This window comes from Cannabis sativa, chromosome 2 (assembly GCF_029168945.1).
Source record: "Cannabis sativa cultivar Pink pepper isolate KNU-18-1 chromosome 2, ASM2916894v1, whole genome shotgun sequence".
NCBI lineage: Eukaryota > Viridiplantae > Streptophyta > Magnoliopsida > Rosales > Cannabaceae > Cannabis > Cannabis sativa.
The window spans coordinates 56,040,203-56,047,716 of record NC_083602.1 but is presented as its reverse complement, the minus strand read 5'-3'; positions in this window follow the sequence as shown (position 1 = coordinate 56,047,716).

Here is a 7,514-nt window from a genome sequence, read left to right as displayed (position 1 = left end):
AATTCTTGGATCAACTTAAATCAATGATTTTTTCATTTATTGATTAATTTAAAATAAATTGAATTAAAGTATATTATTAGAAATTGAATTAATTAGTCAAAGGAAAATCTAGATAGATGATATTTTTGCTTGAAGTATTTTTCTAGTGTATTTAATTAAATAGAAAATTAATATTTAAGTTGATTTTCATCATCATACTTAAATATTTGAAATTTTTCTAATATATTTAATTAAATAGGAAAATTATATTTTTTGTTATAAATTAATTTTATTAATTAATTTTGGGCCAACATTAAATTAGAATAATTTTTTCCAGGATTAATTTTTTATTTTAACATGCATTTTCGAAAATTGTATCCTTGAATACTTTAATTTTTCGAAATGCAATATATATTTATAGAAAATTAAATTTGAGTTGTAAATTAATTTAAATTAATTTTTTAACAACTTAAATTGAATATTTTTCTAAATATTTATTGGAAATTATTACTAAGATGGAAATAATTCATGTTATTTTCATATCCATCTAAGTAAAATTTATAAATATTAAATTAAAATTTATATTTAGAATTTTTCATTTTAAATTGGAAATTTTAAATAAATATATATATTTAAAATAAATAAATTAAATAAAGAGAATCAAAGAAAATACAACTCTCTTTAAATAATGAGCTTTATTATTAAGATATTCGATCTCCATTGTGGGTTTTACATCGCGTTTGTTTTAGTGAGTAATCCTCCCTAATGGAGGAACGTTCATTAGCAATTTCGCACCGTTTAACCTCGCATGATAAGTAGTTTGTAAGTGTTTTGTATGGTATGGATCACCCTAATGGTGGCGACCATACTTGACTTGCAAATTATGAAACAATGGTGGAAGCTCATAAGATAGAATTGCCTTGACTCTCGCCTAAACGGGACAACGCTGAATTCCAATCTTGATCGAATAAAAGGTTGCTAGAATGTTTAACATTTTAGACGAGCTGACAACTCTATTCAATCAATGGTAGCTTTGACTCTCGCCTAAACGGGACACTGATATCAGTTTGTTGAAAACCTTGGAAATTATTTAGGATTGTAAGTTTTAGTATTTTCACTTGTCATTCCTACTTGCTATATGTTTATAATTTCTGAATTGTGTATGAATTTATATTGAACCATGTTATTTTCTGTTATTAAGTTGTAGTTTAATTTCGAATCTTCATTGTTGGTCTAACTTGGCTTGTTTATCTAATGAGATAAATCCCTACTGGATTTTCACCATTAGACATACATAATAGTGTTAGATCTCGAAAGATAAATATTGTATATGCGACATCTAGCTGTTCATCAATTGATGACACCTTAGACTAGTATTTTTACGATATGAAACAAGAAGATTGTATAAATAAGATTACTTTGACTTTCGCTAATCGAAGCATCGTTGGATTCTTATTTTAAACGAAATTATCCTAATTCCTCTTAGCTTATTCATTTCGAATTAGCTTCAAAACATATCATTGGATGAATGGTCTATAAATCATTTCATGTCATTCTATATTTTCTCTTTAGAAATTAAATGACGCTTATGATTATAATCCCGAAATTCTATTCCCAATTGATATAAATCCTCAATCTTAGAAATCTCCTACTTGTATGGGCAAATCTGACTTGAGTTTGTATTAGTAGTGGTGGTCCAAGATAGACTTACTCATAATATTTGGTATAAATTTAAGTCTTTGACTTTAATTTTAGATTCCAAATAGAAATTTTCTTATATTTCTAATTCCAGAATACAATACAGTTACACTTTCTCAAGTGTTTAATATCCATCTTCTATTAATGGATTAAAACTGTATGGAATATGAGTTAGGTATTCCGTGACCAGGATCCACTTGCAGTATTCTAAGAACTCTTTGATGTAACTAAACCTATGTCATCAATGGACACTACCAGTTTATCTAAATCTGTGGCATTTGTATCTTGTTCATAGTGGATTTGACAAGATCAATCTCTGCAAAGAGTTAATATGCCTATATCCACTGAAAGTATTTCATCTCATTCGCAGATGGATGTACATTCAGGGGTGGATATGAGTTTATCGTTGTATTCTTAAAACGATAACTCAAGATTATACCTTTTAGCAAAGAAATTTGAAATGTTTGAAAAATTTCATTAATTTCTAGCAATGGTGAAAACCATTAAGGTAAGTGGTTAAAGATCTTGCGAACTGATAGGGGTGGAGAAATAGTTAGTAGATATGCAGTTCAAAGATCATTAAATTGATTTTTGAATTATATCCAAACTTACCTCCCCAGAAATTTCGAGTTGCATGTTGATTAGTTACTAGTCGTTGCCTAAATCCTTCTATGGTAATACAATTTCAGAATGATGTAATGGTTGTATACTTAATGTAAATCATTACTAGATTCATGGATGACCTAATCAAAATCTTAAGAAAAGCTAGAACCATTAACCATGGTTTGTTAGCTATTCTAAGTGATTAGGGGTGAACCATCCCATTGTCAATAGATAAGAAAGTGTTTGTTCAAACAAATACTACTTTTCTAAGAAAATGACTAAGTCTGAAAAATAAGTAGCAAATAAAGGAGATATTTTTCTTGACTCCAAAAGTGTTCTATCATCTTATATAACATATGATGATCCCACTGCCTCTGTTGTCTTGTCACAACCGAAGAGATCAATACCATTTAGTTTTCTTCGACATAATTCATGGTACCTTGTCGTAGTGTGAGAGTTTCTAGGAACTCACCTTCTTATGACTTGGGAGACACTAGTGATTAAAATCCATTGTGAGTTTAAACAAGTAATGGATTGTCAAGATAAGAAACTAAGAAGAAAGCCAATAGAACTATGGTTTAATCCATTCACATGGAGTAACCTAAAGTTTTCTATTACAAGGACATAAAAGGAAATTTTCGTTTATAAGTCCATTCAATGGACTTAACAAAACTTCCTGTTCCTAGTATTATAGGTTTGAGTTTATCTAAACCTATGGCTTGTGGTATACCTGGTAATTACTTACTCTAATGCAACCAACTTACTTTAGTAAGATGCTGAAGCATTTTCTTTCTAATGGCAATCTATAGAAGCTTCACAACTTCTTAGGTAAAGATTTTATTTATCTAAGGAAAAGTCTTAACTATTCCAGAAAAGATAAAGCCATGAAAGAATTTCTTATATCAACAGTGAGAGGTCTTAGATATGCTTTTGTATGCCTTAGACCAGACACTTCGCCGTTGAGTGGGAGTAATGAGTAGGTATCAGATTAATCCAGGAGAAGAACATTGGAAGACAATCAAGTAAATTTTAAGATTAAGAAGAGGAACTATATGTTAGTCTATAAGGGTGTGTTTAAAACTCTTAGACTACACCATATCAGATTTCGAAATTTGTCTTTGTGCTAGTAAATCTTTCTGATAAGATGGTGGTTACTCTTGGGGTGGAACAGTGATTTTGGAGAAGTGTAAAAACCTATCTTAAGTCTCTAGGTCTACCAGAGAGGGACTGAATGTTAAAGCTGCAGGCAAGGTACTTATTCAGTCTAAGGAAAGTTCTATACATTTTTTGGCATCATTCCAAATTGCCTTAAACTACTAGTGTTAATTTCCTGATTAACCAAAAGTAGTTGCCAAAGGTATAGAATCCAGTATCCCAAGAGAGTAGACATATAGAGAGGAATTTCACATTATCAATGATTTTGTGATTAAGGAAGAGTAATGGTGGAGAAAAGGTTGTGTTTAATTCAACCTTTCAGATCCTATTACGAGGAGTTTACTACTACTACACTTGATTTGTATATCAAGGTGTTGAGATTATTTGAAACGCACTTTTTGTTTTATATTAGTGCAAGTGGGAGTTTGTTGGGTTTTATGCCCTAAATAAAACTCATTTCAATATAATCAGATTTACTTATTAATATAGATCAGAAATAACATTTTATGTTGCATGGTTCACATGATTTATTTCATGATTATATGTACATAATGTATAAATTCATCTGAAACCCTTTTCACATACTTGATCCTGTTTATTGTGCCGTCAACACATTGGAAAGTAAACATGACTATGTGAATAAAGTTTCCTAGATTTATCAGACACAGGGTTTTACTGATATGATAATCTACAACAGAGTTTACTTGCATTTGGAGAAGTGCTATGTTCTTTCCAGAGCATTAGTTAAAGTAAAGCTCAGGTTGGATGCATGGAGTATGCATCGGAAGGGACCGATATTGAACTTTGACTTAGATTTAATTAAACTTACCGTAAAATCTATTCAAGTCAATATCGCCTAGTTGATCTTAGATCAAATGTTCTTAATCCTGTTATGATTAGGCTCAATCTTGAAAGGCTATTCGTGTTCTTTGATTTGTTAGTTAAGCCTACTTTTAGGTCAGGGTGATACGTACATTTTGGGAACACGGTAGTGCAATTGAGTGGGAGCGCTAGCATAAACATGGAATCTATAGCTTCTATCTGGCGAATAGTAAGCAAAGGATGATCTCCTTCGAGCTTGACCAAACGAACATAAATGGTGGAGTACTCATTTCACATAAGCTGAAATATCATTTATACGGGGTCAAGTGTTTTAAGGAATAAATACACTGTAGGGTGTAACGGTAATTTAATCCCTTTACAGTGTAGATCATTCATATAGAGGATCATTGATCACATTAGGATTATAACAATGGATAACTAATGATGTGTCTATATGGTGGAACATATAGAGCATTCTATATACTGAGAGTGCAATTCTAAGTTCTATGCTTGGATTCAACGAAGAATTAATAAGTTAGTGAATTTTAGTGCTAAATTCTTGATCTACTTATTGGAAGCTCGGTTATATAGACACATGGTCCCCCCACTAGTTGAGATAATATTGCTTGTAAGACTCATGTAATTGGTTTTGATTAATCAATTATAATTCTCAAATTAGACTATGTCTATTTGTGAATTTTTCACTAAGTAAGGGCGAAATTGTAAAGAAAGAGTTTATAGGGGCATATTTGTTAATTATGATACTTTGTATGGTTCAATTAATAAATATGATAAATGACAATATTATTTAATAATTATTTATAGTTATTAAATAGTTAGAATTGGCATTTAAATGGTTGAATTAGGAAATTGGCATTTTTGAGAAAATCAGATACAAAAGGTGTTAAAATTGTAAAATTGCAAAAGATGAGGCCCAAATCCACTAAGCATGGCCAGCCACTTTTGTAGGCAATTTAAACTGATATTTTTATTATTTTAATGCCAAATAATTCAAACCTAACCCTAGTGGAATGTTATAAATAGATAGTGAAGGCTTCAGGAAAATTACACTTAAATTTTCTATTTTTCCTTCAGAGAAAAACCTGAGTCTTCTCTCTCCCTATCTGGCTGACCACTCCCTCTCTTCTTTTCTTTCTTGAATTTCGAAATCCTTAGTGTATGAGTAGTGCCCACACACAGCAAGTGATACCTCAATCATAGTGAGGAAGATCGTGAAGAAAGATCATCAGCGAAGGAGGTTTCAGGAAGATCGTGAAGAAAGATCATCAGCGAAGGAGGTTTCAGCATCAAAGATTCAGAGAAAGAGATCCAGGTTCAGATATTGATAATGCTCTGCTACAGAAAGGAATCAAGGGCTAGATATCTGAACGGAAGGAGTCATTATATTCCGCTGCACCCAATGTAAGGTTTCTTAAACTTTATATGTGTTTATTTCATCGTTTTAGAAAGTTCATATTTAGGATGTTAATAAACATACTTGTGAGTAGATCTAAGATCCTGGTAAAATAATTTCCAACAGTCTATTCTCGATGATTTTTCTCTTTGAACTATATCTTCATGTAATAGATTTTATCTGAGTTACTTATTAATAATTTTTTTTTGAATAAAAGTAAACTTTCATTAACCGGCAAAATCAACCAGTACAATATTACACAATTCAGGACTTAACTGATAATCCTAAAAAGTACGACCTCGGGAAAAACAAGAACTACGCGCCAAAAAATGAGCGGCTTTGTTCAAAGATCGTTCAACAAACTGAATAGCAACATGACTCAAAGAAGCTAAAGCAATTCTGCAATCATTAACCAATAAAACAAACTCACACGGCATATGCAACTCACTCTGGATAGCCTGAACACAGAACCAAACTATCAGTTTTCAGCAGAATATTTTGCCAATTATATTGTTGGATCCATCTTAAAGCTTCCTTGATCCCGATGATTTCTGCAATCTCTGGCCTAACAATTCCCCTCCTGCTTGTAGTGAAGGCCTCAAGAACTTGACCAGCATGGTTACGGGCTAAGGAACCCATCCCAAAACGGCTAACATCATTAAATAGAGCTCCATCAACATTAACCTTGATCTGATCAGAAACTGGTGTCGTCTAATGCACACGTAAAGATAGCCCCACCGAACTGTTAGACAACAAATTTTTCGTCTGTGATTGTGTAAAAAGAAATTGATCAAGGAGTGATCTCGCCGACAAAACAACTGATGCAGCAGTAGAAGATTTTTGTTGCCAAACAACCTCATTACGGGCCTTCCAGATACTCCATGCGACCATCGCCACTTCCTTCAATGCTTGAGGATTGATCCTTACCGAAAGAGATTGAAACCAAGAGCCAAAACTATCAGCTGACCAACTAGAAATACTAACCAAAGATCTATTCCAACAGGCTCTAGCAAAAGAACAACTCACTAGAGCATGAAAATGGATTCCTCAACCTCATGACATACCGGACAAATGGGGCTAATAACCACATGACGCTTGAGAAGTTGCAAACAAGTTGGGAGGATACCCAAAGCTGCTCTCCATATAAAGTTACTAACCTTTGGGGAATCTTTAATTTTCACATTTTTCTCTAAAAACTAGTGTTGTCATCGTCCAACCAATCATATTTGAGATTTTCCAAGAAACGATACGCACTTTTTACGGTAAATAGGCCATTATATTCTAAAAAAAACAATACCTATGCTCTCAACTAAGTTTTTGTTTTATAAATATATATAAGGTTTTATTACCTTATTTATTATGTTCCTAGTTCTCTATTAATAATGTTCTTCATTTCCATGATATTTCTTTTTTATAGATGTGCTCAATTATACAAGTGAAAAGTAATATAAAGAAATTTCTATATAGTATAACCTAAAATAATAATATATGAGAGAAACATTATTTTTTTTTAAAATCTACAGTTTCGGTTGCTTCGGTAGTTACTGTGGTGGTTTCTATATATATATATATATTATAAAATGTGCCTATATAACAGAATTCTTAATTTATGAGAAATTATTGAGTGACTTTATTTTTAAATAAAAAAATAATAAATTATTAGAATTAGTTAAACCTAAATATAATTAATCCACCTAAAGTGCTGCAATTAATAATAAATTTATTTATATTGTTTATTTTTTTATTAAAAATTATTTTCAAATTTTGATATTTAGAATTAGTTAAATTTTAAATATTATTTTAAATTAAATTTGAATGTTTTGATAGTTTAACCAGATAAGCA